Raw genomic sequence first — 18,952 nt, 5'->3', positions numbered from 1 at the left:
TGAAAACTCCTGCACCTTGTGTAGTCTGCATTTGTTACGGTGTCTCAAGGGTCATCTGAGTAGCAAGTATGTCAGTGCAAATTGTATATGGAGATCTTAAACAGGGGAGAAAGAGGTGCTTGCAGCAAGTCAAATAGTTTATTTGTAGAAGAGTTTAAAAAAAGAGATTTTTCCCTGCCTCTTCTACTTTTAGTGATGGTTTTTTTCCAGCTCCCTGAGAAGAAGACCACACCCTGGAAAGCAGCCTGTGTGGGGCATCAGTTCATTTCCATTTTTATACTTTCAAAGCACAGTGACCTTCATACAGGCAGCAGAGAAGGTGCCTACTGTTTCCTTCCAGAAGAAACAATTAGTCCAGAAGAAATGCCAGGCTGGCCTGTGACTTCTGATGTTCAACTGGGATCAGGACAAAAGAGAACTTGAGCATCCTGACTTAACAGCTTTCTCTGGGGGGCCGGCACTGTGGCAGAGCGCGTTAAAGCCCTGGTGTGCAGTGCCAGCATTCCATATGGGCTGCTCCACTTCCTCCTGCTCTCTGCTATGGCCTGGGACAGCAATAGAAGATGGCCCAAGTCCTTGGGCCCCTGCACCCACGTGGGAGACCTGGAAGAAGCTCCTGACTCCTGGCTCCTGGCTTTGGATCAGCTCGGCTCCGGCTCTAGCAGCCATTTGGAGAGTGAACAAGCTGATGGAAGACCTCTCTCCTCTGGCTTTACCTCTCTCTGTAACTTTGTCTTTCAAATAAATAAAATAAATCTTTTTTTAAAAAGCTTTCTTTGGAATAATATGTATTTAAAAATTTTTACATAGATAAGTGACTTTTAATTGATAGTTGTAAAGAATTTCTAAAACTCCAAAGGAACTAACCAATTACATGCATATTTCTGAAGAATTTCTAGAATTATAAAGAAAATGTCATACAAGTACATATCGGGCAGGGGCGTTTGACTGGATTTTTTTTCTGTGCTGTTGTTTTTATGTAATGTTACGAAGGAGTTCACACAAAGATGACAATTTAGCCAAATGAATAAATAAATAAATTAGAAAGCTGAACAATGTCATTTATGGGAGGAAAGCAAATTCTTTCTAATATTTGCAAAGGCTGAATTATTTCTCTAATGAAAGACACAGTTTTAATTTTATATGAGCTCATCATAGATAATAGTTACTTTGTACGCTCTGTGTGTTAAATGCATCAAAAATAGCAATGGAAAATGAGACATTAAAACATGCAATTTGTAAAATTTGATCTCACTTTGATGGCACTCAGACAGCTTCCCCTGGGTGACAAATTGACCTTGATTTTTTTGTGGTTGTTGGCTCAAGCTTGATTTCTCAGTTGAGAGGGTAATAAAGTCATTTGTATCACCCGTCATTAGAAATACAATGTGTTAGAACAAAGACTGTTGTGTGAGTGTAATTAGCTCTTCCTGTGTGAGTAAGTGAGGGCTGTGTTGGAGCTTTGTCCGCAGTGGCAGCTGTCATGGAGCTCAGCCTGTAAGAGAATCCCTGAGACTAGCTGGTACTGATTGTGTACGTGACAGCCAGTGGGAGCAGTATTCCTATGGAAGTAAACCCTCCCAGGACCACCTGGTTCATCTGTTGTGGTTCACCACTTGGTTGTGGTCAGATCTTATCAACAAATCAGGCCCAGTGCAGGGGGAGCTTTGGTTGTTGGAAGAAAACTTAGTCTTCATCTATTCAGTCTTTTAAATGGGCAATTGATGCTTAGGGAATAGTTGAAGGGTTAAGACATTGAACTTCAAGTTTTCTGCTCTTGCACCCCATCTGGTTTCCTTAAAAAAAAAAAAAAAAACAAAACCTCTTCCCATTTGTTGGAGAGAGGGAGGGAGGAAAGAGAAAAGGAGGGAGAGAGGGAAGAGACTGCATTTGCTGGTTCACTCCCCAGATACCCACAACAGCCCTAGCTGGAACCAGAGCCAGAGTGGAACTCAGTCCACGTGTCCCACATGGATGGCGGGAACCCAGTTACTTGAGCCATCCCTGCCGCCTCCAGGGACGCTGGAGTCAAAGGCCAGAGCAGGAATGGGAGCTGGGCATGGAATCCAGGCACTTTGATGAGGGCCAGGGGCAACTTAACCAGTGTCTTCATCACTAGGCTAAATGCCCCCCACTTCAGGTTTTCAATCACACTCTACAGTACATAGGAATATCTTAATTTATCAATGATATACCTTAATATAGTTTAAAATCTATTAGTTTTCAGTATTAAGAAGAGATAAAACAGGATGAGAGGGAAAAAAGGGAAATACATAATTTCATATTTTCTTCCCACATTCCAAAGATTATTGGTATATATACCCAGTTTGGAGAGCACTGCTAATGTCGTTCAGATAAGAAAGAAAATAAACTTGCCATTGAGGAAAGAGATGTGTGTGTAGACATAGAGTTCAATATTTGGGATACATTCATTGAGGTTGATTATAGTTATTCAGTAGGTTCACCAGAGTTACTGCATAACAGATGTACATTATATATGAATTTGTTTGCAACTCCTTATGTTGCCATAGTATATCGAACAGGAAAGAGAATGCCTTGAAAAAGCTGGGAGAGGGCCAGCAGCACTGTGGCTTAGAAGGTTAAGCCCCTGCCTGCAGAGCTGGCATCCCATAAGGGCACCTGGCTGCTCCATATCCCATCCAGCTCCCTGCTAATGTACCTAGGAAGGCAGCGGAGGATGGCCCAAGTGCTTGGGCCCCTGCACCCACATGGAAGGCCCCGAAGAAGCTCCTGGCTCTTGGCTTCAGCCTTTGCAGCAATTTGGGGCACTGAACCAGTGGATGAAAGATTCTCTCTCTTCCCTTTCTCCATGTATCTCTGCCTCTCAAATGAATGAATGAATGAAAGAATGAATGTGGGGAGAAGGGAGTTGGGTAAGTGAGAACCCTTTCAGAGGGACAGAAACTGTACTCCAATGAAATTTCACACAAGCCAGTTTATTTGCTTTGGTCAGAGTTTAACCCAGATCTCCTGGGATGGCAGTGACCTGAGGCATGGCTGGATCCAGAAACTAAGTGATGTGCGGATGTTGCTCTTGGCTCTGCGATTCTCAACTGCTAGTAACAGCAGCCCCAGCGTCCCATTAGCCCGGCTTAGCTACAGCAGTGGAATAGGCATTTCCCTCCTTCCAGGGAAGACTGGCTGGTCCAGGCTGGGTACCTGGCCCATGCGGGGAGCCACTGTGAAGAGGTGGTCAGCCTTACCACCAGACAGCAGGGAAGGAGGGTTCTCGAAGTCCAGGAGACCCCTTCAGACCAGGATAAAAAGACTGCTCATCGCCACGCAGTGTCTTCTTACTTTAGCAGGGTTCATGCCCCTTTGGTTCTAGAAGTATTTCAGATGTTATTTCTAAAAAACCGAGTTATTTCTTAATTAATTAGTCTTTGCATTGACCCAAGCAAGGGGATTATTACATTTAAAAGTGCTACGACCACTGGAATCCTTCCTCATTTGTCCAAGTACAGGGCTTTTAGAGAGAGATTTGTAGAAAGGGCAAATCTGCTTCTGATTTTAGTTTATCCATAGGCAAGCAGGCTTTTTGCACCAATTATTACCAGACCTTGGGATAAATCACCTCGTGCGCCATTACTACGTGAGGGATTAGCGACCTCAGAGATTTATGTGCGGATTAATTGGGGAGTGTACGTTAGATCTCTCTGTGTAAAACCACAGCCATTGCTGCAAATCATTCCCACTTGTGCTCGATTCAGAATTCCTTAGCCTTGTGTAATACCGGCATTGCAGGGAGATCTGAAAGCCTTTTTTCTTTCTTTATGTGTGATGAGGCCTCCCACCCCTCGCCCCACTTCGTGTGGTGGCTACGGCTGGCCAGGGATGCACAGAGCATCTAAAGGAACAGCAGTCGCTTGCAGCGGAGGCAAGATTAGGATGGTTGCTAGGGCTGGGTAGTGACCATAACGTAGGGAACCTTGTAATGAGAGAGACAAGATGCGGTACAAGAAATACATGGCTATCCTGGAAGCCGCTGTTGGTATCACCCCGCTTAACAAAAGAGAGTTGTTGCCTGAGAGCAGAAGACACGCGAACCTGTGGCGGCACCCTGGGTAAGCAGAGCTTCCGGCCGTACGTGTGCGTGCTGTCTGGCTATTGGGTGGGCCCAGGCAGAGAAAGGGGTCATCTCTCCCGTGGGCTTAACAGATGTAAGTTCTTCACTGAGAAAGTATTATTTCTTCTTGATGGATATGGAGCTCCCAGACTGACTGAAAAATAGTAGTGACATTCCTGGGTAATACTCGAACTCCCAAAACATGCCTGGAGCCTGTTTTTTGCAGTCTAGACATTTAATTTTCTGACGTTGACATTTTTTTCACCTGGTCTACCAATGCAATGGTTCTTAAGGATGAGCAGGATGTGCCTTATTGTCTTTCTCCTACAGTGCAGGTGACTTTCCGAGTGCAGTGAGTGTGCGCGCTGTGTTTCAGGGGCATGCTCTTCTTGAAACGGTGGTTTCACTTCACACCTCTTTGTACAGCCTTGCTGACTCTTCCTCAGCGAAGAAGGGTCTAGAAGTTGTCTTCTGGATGGCTAAAGACCTCGGTTCTAACTCTCTCCTCTGAAGGCCTGCTTTTGTGTCTTTTACACACTGAAGAGAAGCTGAGCTGAAAGGCCTGTATGGTTGGTAATACTGTTAGCGCCTGGATTTAATTTTTAAACTGAGTAAGCCACACATTGGCATTCACCAAACAACTTGTATAGCAAGTGATATTTCTTTTTTGAAAACTAGAATGGTGCTAACATTTTCATCATATAAACAATGTACATTCATTATTAAGACTTAGAAAATTGAGAAAGATAAGGGAGAAGTGCTCACAATGCCATCTCCCTAAGGAAACTACTCCAATCATTTAGTGGTTTGATTCCCAACAGGGATGAGGAATTCTCCCCATACCAGGACAATTGTAATGCGCAGGAGCATTTCTGTGTTACATCCCTGGGTTGCTTCTGGCCTCTGCTGGACAGAGGCCGGGGTGGGGGGGCTCTCCAACATCCTACAGCACACAGGACAGCACCTGCCACACAGAATTGCCAGGCACCAGCTATCATTAGTGTCCCTGGGGAGTTGTTGGATTGAGATAAATTTCTGTCCCATCTGTAAAGGCTGCTCTTCATGAGAAAAAAAAAAAGTTAGCTGTTTCTTCGGGAGGTTTCAGGGGTATTTAGGAGGGAATTCAGAGGCAGCAACCTTTTGTTACAGTGTTGTTATGATTTTGCTGTGTTTCTTTCGAAAGTGAAAGTAAGCACACATGTACATGGAGGGAGCCGAGGCACGTGGTGACTGTGAACAGAGGGTGTGTAGGTTGATCTCAGCAAGGATCATGGGAAACCTGCTGTAGTGACAAATTGTGATTTTTAGGGGGTCTCGCATGTTGCCTTCACCTTGGTCTCAGAATGACACAAGTTCACAGCTGGCAAGACCTTCTGGCAGCGGTTAAAACTGACTTCATATGGTATCCAGGTGCCAAGGGATGGGTTGTTCTTGGAGTATCCAGCTAGGCAGGACCCTGATGCCCAATTTGGACTTCCAAGCAAAAGAATATTGCAATTGATTAGGATTATTTGTTCTGAACACCCAGCTGGGAACTGAAGATCTGCAACACGTGGTCTGTGTATTTATCAGTCCGGAATTCTAGTTTAATCTTAGTACCTTTTTTTGTTTGTTTATTTAACAATTTATTTATTTGAAATGCAGAGTCATAGAGAGAGGCAGAGACAAAGAGGCCTTCCATCTGCTGGTTCAGTCCCCAGACGCCTGCAACGGCAAATACTTGGGCCATCTTCTGCTGCTTTTCCCAGGCGCATTAGCAGGGAGCTGGATCAGAAGTGGAGCAGCCAGGACTTGAACTAGCACTCATATGGGATGCAGGTGTCACAGGTGGTGGCTTTACCCACTACAGCACAAAGCCAGCCCCTAGTCTTGTATCTTACAAGTTGGAATCCTGGCGTTGCTGAATTTTTGATCAAGGCTTGACCCTGAGAGAGACGCTGAATACTTTCTTTCTTTCTTTCTTTCTTTTTTTCTTTCTTTCTTTCTTTCTTTCTTTCTTTCTTTCTTTCTTTCTTTCTTTCTTTCTTTCTTTCTTTCTTATTTGAAAGATAGAATGAGAGAAGGAGAGGGAGGGAGGGAGGGAGGGAGAGGGAGAGACAGAAGAGAGGTCTTCCATCTGCTGATTCACTACCCAAATGGCTGCAGTGACTGGAGCTGGGCTGATCTGAAGCCAGGAACGAGGAGCTTTTCTGGGTCTACCACATGGGTGCAGAGACCCAAGCACTTGGGCCATTTTCCACTGCTTTCCAGGCCATTTGCAGGGAGCTAAATGGGAAGTGGAGCAGCCGGGAATCAAACCATTGCCCACATGGGATGCTGGAGCCATAGGTGGTAGCTTTATCTGCTATGCCACGGTGCCAGCCCGGGTACTCTCCAGATCATTTGTGAAGTAGTTCACCTTGAACAAGCCCCATGATACAAGTTTGCAAATTGACTGCTAGGTTATTAATTTCTGTTTATAGGAAACCATTCCTGCAATTAGAATGAATATAAATACCCTAAGGATAACCCTCTCTGCCTCTCTTCATTTCTCTAAATCAGTCCAAACAAAAGTCAAATTATTTGCTATAAAGTGATCCTTAGCAAGGAAAGTTGGATGTGCCTTTTTAAAAAGTGTTCCCCTTTTGTTAAAAATTGATTTAATTTATTTGGGAGAAGAGTGGCAGAGAGACATAAAGACAGACAGATCTTCTGTGTGCTGGTTCACTCCCCAAATGCCTGTAACAGCCTGTAGCATACTGAAGCCAGGAGACTGGAACTCAGTCCAGGTCTCCTATGTGAGTGACAGGGACACAACTGCTTAAGCCATTCCTTCTGCCTTTCATGGCTGAATTAGCAGGAAGCTGGTTTTAGGAGAGGAGCCAGGAAGTGAACCCAAGTACTCACATATGGAATGGAAGCATCTTAACCACTGAGCAAAATGCCTGCCTCACTGTTCTTTGTTGTTGTTGTTGTTGTTGTTGTTTTTCATTTTGAAAGAACGTTCCCTTAAGCCTGATGAAATAATATTGCCTCAGAACACAAGACCCTCCTTTCTACATTTTGATAGCCTGAACGTTGCTTAACTGATTTCCCACTTTCTGTTTGCTGACTTTCTCATCATCTGATCTTCATACTAAGCCCAAGATTCTCTATTTTTCAGAGACACCTAGATACCTCATTTCTGAAACTTCAGTGCACATAACAATCACTCTGTTGAAGATGTGGATTCTGGTTGTGCAGATTACGATGGGGCCCAAGATTCTGCATTGCTAACAAGCTCCTAGGGAATGCCCTCAGCCACGTGACACTTGGAGGAGTAACCTCCTGGAGAAGTCTTTTCCATTACAACATCTTTCTTTAAAAATTATTTTATTTTATTTATTTGAAAGGCTGAGCAACAGAGACAGTGGGAGAAACAGAAAGGGATCTTCTGTCTGCTGATTACTCCCCAAATACTGTGCCAGTATTTGGCTGTGCCAGGCCAAAGCCAGGAGCCAGGAGCCAGGAGCCAGGAGCTGGGTCTCCCTGTGGATGGCAGGAACCCAAGTGCTTGGGCCATCTTTTTTTTTTTAAGTTTTATTTATTTATTTGAAAGTCTGAGTTGCAGAGAGAGAGGGAGAAACACACACACACACACACACACATCTTCCATCTGTTGGTTCATGTCCTAAATGGCAACAATGGCTGAGACTGGACAAGGCTGCAGCCAGGAGCCAGGAGCTCCATCTGGGTCTCCCATGTGGCTACAGGGGCCTACGTGCTTGGTTCATCTTCTGCTGTTTCCCAGGCACATTAGCAGGGAGCTGGATCAGAAGTGGAGCAGCAGGGTCATGAACCGGTGCCTATATGGGATGCCAGTGCCATAAGTGGTGACTTAACTCAGTGCATCACAATGCCAGCCCCACTTGGGTCGTCTTGTGCTGCCTCCCCAGGTGTATTATCAAGAAGCTGGATCTGGAGCTCGGAATACCACTAGTGGGTCCAGGCACCCTGACGTGGGATGCACGTGTCCCAAGTGGCAGTTTAACTTACTGTACCACAATTCCCATCCCTCCGTCATGTGCTCTTTCTTTCCACCCCCTCATTTGATTTAATGTTTATTTATTTTATTTGAAAGGGACAGAGACAGGGACAGAGAGATTCCATTTTCTGGTTCAGTCTCCAAATGCCTGCAGCAGCCAGGGCTGCACCAGACTGAAGCCGTAGCTGGGAACTCAATCCATGTTTTCCATGTGGGTGTCAGGGATCCAAGTATGTGGGTTATCATCTGTTGTCTCGCAGGGTGTGCATCAGCAGGAAGCTGGATTAGAAACAGAGCCAGGACTTGAACCCGAGGCACGCCAGTGTGGGATGTGAGCATCAAGCTGTAGCTTAGCCATCATGCCAAATGCCCACCAGCTTCCTTCTGTCTCGTGCCCATGCTCTTTTTTGATCTTTGCAATGGCTTTTCATCTCAATGCTCCCCACTAGCAGTGGTTGAAGGCCTCAGTAGCAGGAAGGTTAGCTGTTGGCTGTGCTTCTATGGAGGGAACTCTTCCCATGAATATTCTGAGATTTCTGTTGGGCTGGTTGACTAAAGAGTGAGTTTGGGGCCGGCACTGTGGTGGAGCAGGTAAGCCACTGCCTGCCGGTCTGGCATCCTATATGGGTGCTGGTTTCAAGAACTGGCTGCTCCACTTCCCATCCAGCTCCCTGCTAATGTGCCTGGGAAAGCAGCAGAGGGTGGCTCATGTACTTAGGCCCCTGCACCCACGAAGGAGACCACGAAGAAGCTTCTGGCTCCTGGTTTCAGACTGGCCCAGCTCCAGCAGTAGTGGCCACTTGGGGAGTGAACCAGCAGATAGATCTCTCTCTGTGTCGCCCCCCCTCCCCGCCCCGTAACTCTGCCTTTCAAGTAAAGAAATTAAAAATGAGGTTGAGTTTTCTTCCAAGCATTCTCTTCCATTCATTTTTTCTTTTAAAGTTGTTAGTTTATTTAATTAGAGAAGCAAACAGGCAGAGACAGAAACAGAGAGAGAGAGCTCCCATCTGTTGGTCCATTCTCCAAATGTCCGCAGTCAGGGTTGAGCCAGAGCCCTGGCAGAACGAGCACTGGGAACTCAACCCACATCTCCCGTGTTGATAACAGGACCCAACTGCTTGAGTCAATACCTGCTGCTTCCCAAGGCACATGTTACCAGGAAGCTGGAGTTGGGAATGGAGCTGGGACTTGAACCCAGGCACCCTACATGAGACCAGCCGTCCCAAAGGGCATCTTAACCAGGAGGCCAAATGCTCACCCCTGCCCATTCCTCTCAAGAGGCATTCTGATTACTGCTACATCCGTGTAACCCTGCACAGTTTTCAGGAGCAACAAAACTGGACGTCAGGTCCTAATCCGGGATTCAAGACCTCAAGGGATGTGTTCATCCCCCTCCTCCCACGTCCTTTAGTTCTTTCTCTGCAAGCAGGGCTGTGCTGGGGCTTCTGCTCCACACACTGCGCAGTCACAGCATTGGCCAAAACAAAGACCTACCAACCAACATCGGACTGAGGGTTGCGAGTCCGTTGAAGTGGAGGTTGAGTGACTTACGCATGTGCGTATTCACCTCTAAGCCCAATATGTGATGGGCGCTCAGCAAATATTTGGCCAGGCCTTACTTGGTAGCCACAAATGAAGGAAGAAAAAAAAAAAAAAAAGGAATTGATGTCCAAATACAAAAATACTGAGCCACCTATGGATTTTCCTTTTTTTAAAATTTTTAAGATTTGTTTCTTTATTTGGAATGCAGAGTTATAGAAAGAGTGTGAGATAGAGATTGAGAGAAAGATCTTCCATCTGCTGGTTCACTCCCCAGGTGGTCCCAGTGGGCGAGGCTGGGACTGGCTGGTGCCAGGAACCTGGAACTCCATCCAGGTCACCCTTGTGGGTATGGGGCCAAAGTGTTTGGGCCATCTCCTGCTGCTTTCCCAGGTGCATTAGCAGGAGCTGGATCAGAAGTCGAGTAGATGGGACTTGAACTGTCACCCATATGGGATGCTGGTGTTGCAGGTGGTGGCTTAACCTGCTGTGCCACAATGCCAGCCCCTAGATTTTCTTTTTAAAATGTGTAAAGTAATTCACTACTAACTGATGTTGCTTGATAATAAGTTTGCTTCTTTGTCAGTACTACAATATATTTTCCTTCCTTTTACCAAGTCTTGTTTTTTACATTCTTGTTAAAGATTTGTTTCTGGGTCCAGAAGTGTGGCACAGTGGGTTAAACCCCTGCCTGCAGCACCGGCATTCCATGTGAGCACCGGTTTGAATCCTGGCTCCTCCACTTCCCATCCAGCTCCCAACTAAGGCTCCTGGGAAAGCAGCGTAGGATGGCACAAGTCCTTGGATCTCTGCCACCAACATGGAAGACCCAGCTGAGGCTCCTTGCCCCTGTCTTTGGGCTGGCCCAGCCCCAGCTGATGTGCCATTTGAGGAGTGAGCCAGTACATAAAAGATCTCTCTCTCAGTCTGTTTCTCCCTCTCTGTCACTCTGCTTTTTGAATAAAATAAATAAATCTTTAAGAAATAAAAGTTTTTTTTTTTTTTAATTTGAAGGGCATAGTGTGTGTGTGTGTGTGTGTGTGTGTGTGTGACAGAGACAGAGAGACAGAGAGATAGACAGATCTTCCATCTGCTGATTCACTTCCCTAATGCCTGCAATAGCCAGGGCTGGGCCAGGCTGAGGCCAGAGCCAGGACCTCCATCTGGGTCTCCCACATGGGTGGCAGGTGCCCAAGAACTTGGACTGTTATCACTCCTCCCATGTGTATTTCTAGGAAGCTGGATCATGGAGTCGCCAGGACTCCAACCAGTCTGGTATGTGATGAAGGAGTCCACAAGGCCCACCCCTAAGTTTTCTTTCATTTGGAATTCCTTGTCACTATAGTGTATTTTAGGGCTGGGTGTGGTATAGTGGGTTAAGCTGCCAGCATCCTGTAGAGGAGGGCCTGGGATGGAGTCTTGGCTCCCTTTCGAACCCAGCTTCCTGCTAATGTATCCTGGAGGCATCAGGTGATGATGGCCACAGTGCTTTGAACCCTGATACCTGCGTGAGAGACGCAGGTGGATTTCATAGCTCCTGGCCTCGGCAGGACCCAGCCCCAGCTATTTCAGGCATCTGGAGAGTGAACCAATAAGTGGAAGATATCTCTCTCTCTCTCTGAATCACTCTGCCTTTCAAACAAGCAGATAGATATAACATTATTAAAACCATGCTCTTTAAAAAATAATATCTTCTAGAAATCATAGATCATTACTAAGGGTTTCCATACATGTCAACATCCCCTGGAATATTATGAAAAAAAAATTTAAAGCTAAACTGTCCTAGAAATGCAGGAAATGATTGCATTAAAAAGCAAACCACTTCAAAGAAGCAGGCTCTCTCTGGAACTAACACCTGTAGAAAAATTTCCTATGAGGGCCAAAAGCATAACCAAACACATCTTGAGTTGCTAGTCATTTATTTATCTTTGGAAGTAATAATAGAAGCGATGGATGGGCCGGGCTGTAATCCTGGTGCTTGCTTTGTAGGATGTCCAGATGGCCTTGCTTTAGCCTTTGCCTACATCTCCTGCTGATGTTCCAAGAAGGGAAATGTGCCTCCTGCCCGTGCAAATAAAAATCAACAGCATCGTTATGTCTGTGTCATCTTGTAGGGTGCAGGGTGTTTTGCCCAGATGCCACAATACCACTTTGTTTAGCAAGCAGAAGGGTATGTCCAGAACTGGTGAAAAGCCACGTTCTTCCTCCCACGGGAAGTTTGCCCTGTGGCTGCCCAAGCGGAGCTGCCAGAGCCCAGGCTGAGCCCAGAAATGAGCCTGCCTCCTTGTGGTGTTTGAAAGGCTCATGCAGCAGTCATGAAAATATGCAGAAGGGAGATGTTCCTTGGGTTTTTGGTCTCAAGGGTAAAAAGAATAAGTATTTGCCATCTTTCCTAACGGTGAGTAACATAATTTTAAAGCGGAATCAGTATTAGGAAAGCTATGAAGAACAAATTCCCTTTTAGTTTAAGATGATTTCTCTATTATACTCTTTAAAGTGGTAACCGTGGGGTGGGTGTTTGGCTTAGTGGTGAAGATGCCAGTTAGGACTCCAGCATCCCACACTCAAGTACCTGGGTTTGATCCCCGGCTCCAGCTCTTGACTCACTTTCTTGCTTTACAGACCCCGGGAGGCAGCAGTGATGGCTCAAGTGAACCGGTTTCTGCCATCCACTTGGGAGACTTGGATGGAGCTCACAACTCCTGGCTTTGGTCTTTGTAGGCATATGGGGCATGAACCAGTGGATAGTGTCTTTCAAATAAATAGATAAAAAAAATTTCAAATAATAACTTTTTTGGGTGAGTATTGTGCAGCAGATTAAGCAGCTCCGTGGGATAGCCACGTCCTCTGCTGGGATGCCAGTTCAAGTCGTGGCTTATCCACGCTGCTCAGCTTCTTACTAATTTGTTCTGGGAGGCATCAGATGGTGGCCGAAGTATCTGGGCTCCTAGCACCCATGTGAGAGAGCAGGATGGAGGTCCTGGCTCCTGGCTTCAGTCTGGCCCCGCCCTGGCTGTTGCAGGCATTTGGGTAGTGAACCAGTACATGGAAGATTCTCTCTCTCTGTCTCTCTCTCTCTCTCTGCCTTTTAAGCAGTTGAAAATAAGTAAATATTTTAAAAGTATATTAGTTAAAAAATAAAATGGTAAATTTTACGTTAGGTATGTTAAAAAGTTTTCTCTGGTGATTCTCTCATCTTCTGAGTTTTTTTGAACTTGAAGGATGAATTCTGACAAGAGTTTGTTCCTCAGAATTACCCTCAGGTGAATGATGATGCCAAACTTGATGTGGCTACTAATTTTCTGTATTTTTGACAATCTGAAACATTAGGGGCAGTAATTCCATGTCCGCAAGCGAGACGAAAACATATCCACACAAGCAGTTGTGCAGTGGTGTTTTTAGTAGGTAGAGAATGGAAACAACCCAAATGCCCACCAGCGGGTAGGTAGATGAGTAAAATGGGGTGCCTCTATACAGTGGAATCACATTACTTGGCTGTAAGAAGGAATGGGGTTCTGATGCATGTTGTAGCCTGGATGAAGCTTGAAAACATCATGCTGAGTAAAAGCAGGCAGTCCCAGAGGGCCATATATTGTGAGCCCATTTGTTTGGAACACCCAGAAGAGGTGTGTCTATAGAGACAAAATAGATTGGCGGTTCCCCCCTTTCAGATGGCTACATGAGGACTTGGGGGATTGCATGATGATGGATGGCTAAGGGATGTGAAAGGTCTTTTTTTTGAGGGGGTGTGGTTAATGAAAATGTTCTAAAATGGATTGAGGTGATGATTGCACAACTCTGTCACTCTTTTAAAAGCCTGGGCTATGTGTGTAGCATAGGAGTTAAACCACTGCTTGGAACACTTCTGTCTTCTATTGGAGTGCCTGGATTCAAGTCCCACCTCTGCTTCCACTTCCAGCTTCCTGTTAATGCACATCATGGCAAGCAGGAGATGAAGCCCAAAGTAGTCAGGTCTCTGCCCAAATTGAGTTCCCAGCTCCTGGCTTTGGCCTGGCCCAACCTTGGCTGTTGAGTGTATTTGGGGAGTGAATCAGTGGGTGGGAGATAAATACCTGTCTATCACTGTCTGTCTGCCTTTCCAAGAAATAAAATAAATTATCATGAAAAAAGTTGCACTTTAAATTAATAAATAGAATAACAGACAAACTGTAGTTGGGAAAATTATATGGTGTGTGAACTTTAGTGCATTTCCCAAAATCTTGCCATGCTGGAAATGGGGATTTTAAACAGCACTGTTCTTTCCAGGGTGCGGGGTACCACATTACTGTCGTCTCCCTGTGAGTGGGACTGGCAACCCAGCTACAGCTGCAGGCAGAAGGATCCCACCACACACAGACCCGTGCCAGCCGAGAGCCTGCTTTCCCAGGTACTTGCTTATTTGTCTCTCATCAACCTAGCTACTGGGTCTCCACCGTCAAAATTTGACTTGAATGACTTCAAGGTCACTATTTATGATGCTGCTGCTATATTAATTTTTGAAGATTTAATGAGAGTGCCCTGTTTACCAAAGAACAGAAACATCTTCCCTGCATTTCGGGTCCAGACAGATTTGTATACCTGCGCCTTGGTTGGGTGACCGTTTGCAAAGGACCTTCCTGGCTAAAGTAGATGATTATGAGTATACTTCAAAAAGTTCATGAAAATATGGAATAAAAAAATACATGTGAATTTTGAAATGCACAAGTAGTTTTTTTTATAACATGCATTGTTGATGGACATTTGAAAGACCCCCTTTGAATGCATGGATTTCAATACTTTTTATACCAAAAGAGACTTATCTTCAAATTCCCTTTTTACACACACTTTTCAAAGTATGCTTGTACAGCTCCTGTGGCTCAGAATAAATGTCCAGCTGATGCGATAGACATTTGGAGCTGGTAGTGTTTAGGGTTAGAGGGCACTTTGTAGGTCATGCTTTTTCATTACTGTGGAGGCAGTAAAATTACATAACAGTGGTAAAGCCCTTGGCTGAAAATATTAAACACATTGCTCACACTGGCTTCTAAAGATTAATTATATATAAGCTTTTAGTGAAAGAGCTAAGAGTGAGTATTATCTGTTTGCTGGTTCCATTTAAAGTATGAATTAAATGAGATTTACAAGGTATTAAATTTTATTTTGACAGATGCTGAGATGTATTTGTTCTTACTGAGACTTTAACCTCTGATTATAGGCAGGTCCCTGGCTGGCTGGAATGGCCTTGGCATTGTTTTCATGTGCTTGTTTTATAATTCCTGTCTGTTGAAGCTGGGAGCCCCCGCAGGTGGATTCCAGCTAATGTGAGAACTGGAGTGGAGGGGCGAGTGCCTAGGGCATTCCGGAATGGCAGACAGCTGTTCAAACCGCAGTCCTGCTGCCTTCTAATTCTGTGGTCTTGGGCACAGGTCTTGATGTTTCAGAATGTCGTATCCTTTGTCTGTCATGGGGGGCTGTCAAGCATAAAGCTGAATGCCTTAATGCTTGGGCACCTCCCAAGGACCCTCAGTCTAGCTGTCCAGGTGGGGACACTTGCACTGGCAAGTCCTCAGCTTCCCCTGAATCAACAGTGCTGTGCGTGGGCTTCACTTACTGAGCCGTTCTCTGGGGAGCTCTTCAGGCTTCCAAAGGTGAGAAGACAGGTGCCTGCCCAGATGCCAGACGTGGCTTTGCTGAGACTGGATTTCTGTGTGGGGTCTTACTGATTCAGGCAAATGAATCAGAGGGTCAGCGTCGAAGGGCATGAAAAATGTGTCTTGGTTTGTTCCAGCTGCTGTAACAAAATGCTTTGGGGTTAACGTATGGACAGCAGAACTTCACTTTGTTAAGATTTTTTAAGATTAATTTTATGTATTTGAAAGACGAAGTTAGAGAGAGGTAAAGACAGAGAGAGAGAGAGGTCTTTCATCTGCTGGTTCACTCCCCAAATGGCCACAATGGCTGGAGCTGAGCCAATCCTAAGCTAGGAGCCAGAAGCTTCCTGCAGGTCTCCTGTGTGAGTGCAGGGGCCCAAGGACTTGGGCCATCCTCTGCTGCCTGCCCAGGTGCATTAGCAGAGAGCTGGATCGGAAGTGGAACAGCCGGGACCCGAACCAGCACCAACATAAGATGTTGTTGCTGCAGGCGGGGCTTCAACCTGCTGCACCACAGCACAGGCCCCAGAACTTTACTTCTTACTGCTCTAAGAGGTGGGAAGTCCAAGGTCAGGGTACTGGCACATTCACCAGCAGGCTGGTGACAGCCTGCTTCTTGGTACGTGGCTCCTTGCATGGTAGAGGGGACTGGTTGCTTCTCCCAAATCTCTCTCTCTCTCTCTCTCTCTCTCTTTAATTAATTAATTTATTTGAAAGGCAGAGTTACAGAGAGGCAGAGAGAGAGAGAGTGTCTTCCATCCGCTGGTTCACTCCCCAAATGGCTGCAATGGCTGGAGCTGGGCCCATCCGAAGCCAGGAACAGAAGCCTCTTCTGGGTCTCCCACGTGGGTGCAGGGGCCCAAGGACTTGGGTCATCTTCTACTGCTTTCCCAGGCCATAGCATAGAGTTGGGTTGGAAGTGGAGCAGCAGAGACTTGAACCAGCGCCCATATGGGATGCTGGCACTGCAGGCAGCGGCTTTATCCGCTACACCACAGCGCCGGCCCCCCCAGTCTCTTAGAAGGCAGTGATCCTATTTAGGAGGGCAGAGCCCCGCCTTCCCCTCACACTGGGCTCAGATTTCATCATGTGAATTTCTTTTTGTTTTTAAATATTTATTTTATTTATTTGAAAGAGTTACAGAGAGAGGTAGAGCCAGAGAGAGAGAGAGGGAGAGAGAGAGAGAGAGAGAGAGAGAGAGAGAGAGGTCTTCCATCTGCTGGTTCACTCCCCAAATGACCTCAGCTGCCAAAGCTGAGCTGATCCAAAGCCAGGAGCCAGGAGCTTCTTCCAGGTCTCCCATGCGAGTGCAAGGGCCCAAGGACTTGGGCCATCTTCTGTTTTCCCAGGTCATAGTAGAGACCCAGATCGGAAGTGGAGCAGCCAGGACTAGAACCGGTCCCCATATGGGATGCTGGCACTTCAGGCCAGGGTGTTAACCCACTGTGCCACAGCATCGGCCCCTCCCACATTAGTTTGACTTCCCAGTGCCCTACTACAGAGCTCTTTAGTTCGTGAACACTAAAGCTTGGAATTCTGGGTTGATTTAACTCCTGGCAAGCACTCTTCCCAGCACATCCCCTCTGGCCCTGGTTTCAGGCCCAGCAAGCGTTGGTCAAGAGCCCTCTAATTGCCAGGCCCTGGGCCAGGTGCTTTTGTCCGTATTGTTTCTCTACCCAACAGCCCTGCCAGAAAGATATTAGCAGCTCCTTTTTGCAAATCAAGCAACTTGGAATCAAGATTGTAAATGATTGCCCAGGATTGCTCAGCTCCCAACTCTCAAGTTCAGTGAGATTTCTGTAGTAACCATTGATCTCTAGGCTAAGTGTACAGAGCTTGAAGACTGAGAAAGATTTTTTTTATTTTTACTTGTTTGAAAACCAGACCCACCCAGTCCCGTCCCCGCCTCTCCCTGCCATCCCCCTCAGGGACAGAGAGATTGTCCATCTGCTGCTTCACCCCGCAAATGCTTGCAACAGCCAGGGCTGGACTAGGCCAAAGCCAGGAGCCTGGAACTTTGTCCAGGTCTCCCATATAGGTGGCAGAGACCCAGCTAGTTGAGCATTACCTGCCATCTCCCAGGGTGTTCACGAGCAGGAAGCTGGAATCAGAAGTAGAGCTGGGGCTCAAACCCAGACACTTGGGTATTGTTGTGGGTGTGCCAGCTTATCAGACTAGTGAACAGGTTTTTCTCAAAGTCTGTTTCTGATGGACTGATAGTGGCTGCTTGAAGTTAAGGATTCATAGGTGCTTTCCAGGTTTGTTGAGCAAGTTGTGATCCATTAGCAATGTCTGGTATGTGTGGAAGAGGGTATCTGTAGAGCCTGCCCTTGACCTGAGATTTCTGATTATCAGCCTCTACCCCTCCGTCTTCTCTTATCATCTTGGAGTCTCCTCTGATGATCACTGTTTTTTTTTTCTTAATTGTTTTTTATTTATTTATTTATTTATTTATTTGACAGGCAGAGTGGACAATGAGAGAGAGAGACAGAGAGAAAGGTCTTCCTTTGCCGTTGGTTCACCCTTCAATGGCCGCCCACAGCGCACCGCGCTGATCTGATGGCAGGAGCCAGGTACTTATCATCCTGGTCTCCCATGGGGTGCAGGGCCCAAGGACTTGGGCCATCCTCCACTGCACTCCCGGGCCACAGCACAGAGCTGGCCTGGAAGAGGGGCAACCGGGACAGAATCCGGCACCCCGACCGGGACTAGAACCTGGTGTGCCAGCGCCGCAAGGCGGAGGATTAGCCTAGTGAGCCGCAGCGCCAGCTTTTTTTTTTTTTTTTTTTAAATAGCTGAAGGACAGACACAGAGTGCTTACACACATGTACACAGAGAGAGAACTTCCATTCACTGATTCATCACCCAAATGCTGAAGATGAAGTAGAATTGGGAGCCAGGGACTCAGTTTAGGTCTTCCACATGGGCAGCAGGAAGCAACTACTTGAGCCATCATCTCTTCCCTCTCGCATCAGAGTTAGCAAGAAGCTGCAATAAGGAGCTGAAGCTGGGCATTGAACCTGGGTACTTCTGTAAGGGATGCAAGCTGCCTTTTTTTTTTTTTTTTAAGTTTTATTTATTTGAAAGGTGCAGAGAGAGAGAGAGGTCTTCCATCCTCTGGTTCACTCCCCAAATGACAGCAATGGCCGGAGCTGCACTGATCCCAAGCTAGGAGCCAGGAGCTTCTGGGTTTTCCATGTGGGTGCAGGGTCCCAAGGACTTGGGCCATCTTCTACTGCTTTCCTAGGCCATAGCAGAGAGCTGGATCGGAAATGGAGCAGCCGACACTCTAACTGGTGCCCATATGGGGTGCTGGCACTGCAGGCGACTTTACCTGCTGTGCCACAGCGCTGGCCCCAAGGGATGCAGGCGTCTTAACTAGTAGGCCAAACATGTGCCCCTGATGAGCACTGTTTGCTTGAGGCTCATTTCTTCCCACTTTAGGAGGCTTTGGGGACCACCTTTCTGGCTCTGAAAAATTATCTTTGCCTCCAGGAGGAATGCCGGAGCCTCCCTTCCTAGATAGAAACCTCATTGCAGGGGCCGGTGCTGTAGCATAGCAGGTTGGGCCACCACCTGCAGTGCCAGCATCCCATATGGGTGCTGGTTCAAATCCTGGCCACGACACTTCTGATCCAACTCCCTGCTAATGCACTTGGGAAAGTAGCAGAGGATGGCCCTGGACTTGGACCC

General features: G+C 46.5%; 1 protein-coding gene across 3 annotated transcripts in view; it reads left to right on the top strand.

Annotated features, from left to right (window-relative positions):
• The window catches only part of TJP2 (tight junction protein 2), a 137,956-nt gene that overhangs the window by 17,427 nt on the left and 101,577 nt on the right, over positions 1 to 18,952 (top strand). For 2 of the 3 annotated variants that reach the window (XM_089336974.1, XM_051846396.3), the window contains exon 2: positions 13,896 to 14,016. The exons of the other annotated variant lie outside the window; for it this stretch is intronic. The gene's annotated coding sequence lies outside the window, so the exon portion shown is untranslated. The remainder of the gene's footprint in view (positions 1 to 13,895; positions 14,017 to 18,952) is intronic. 3 annotated transcript variants of the gene reach the window in all.

The sequence above is a fragment of the Oryctolagus cuniculus genome, chromosome 1 (assembly GCF_051225735.1).
Source record: "Oryctolagus cuniculus isolate XC-2025 breed Fujian yellow rabbit chromosome 1, ASM5122573v1, whole genome shotgun sequence".
Classification (NCBI taxonomy): Eukaryota; Metazoa; Chordata; class Mammalia; order Lagomorpha; family Leporidae; genus Oryctolagus; species Oryctolagus cuniculus.
The sequence above is the reverse complement of the archived record's forward strand: the minus strand, read 5'-3'. Positions and strand labels throughout refer to the sequence as shown.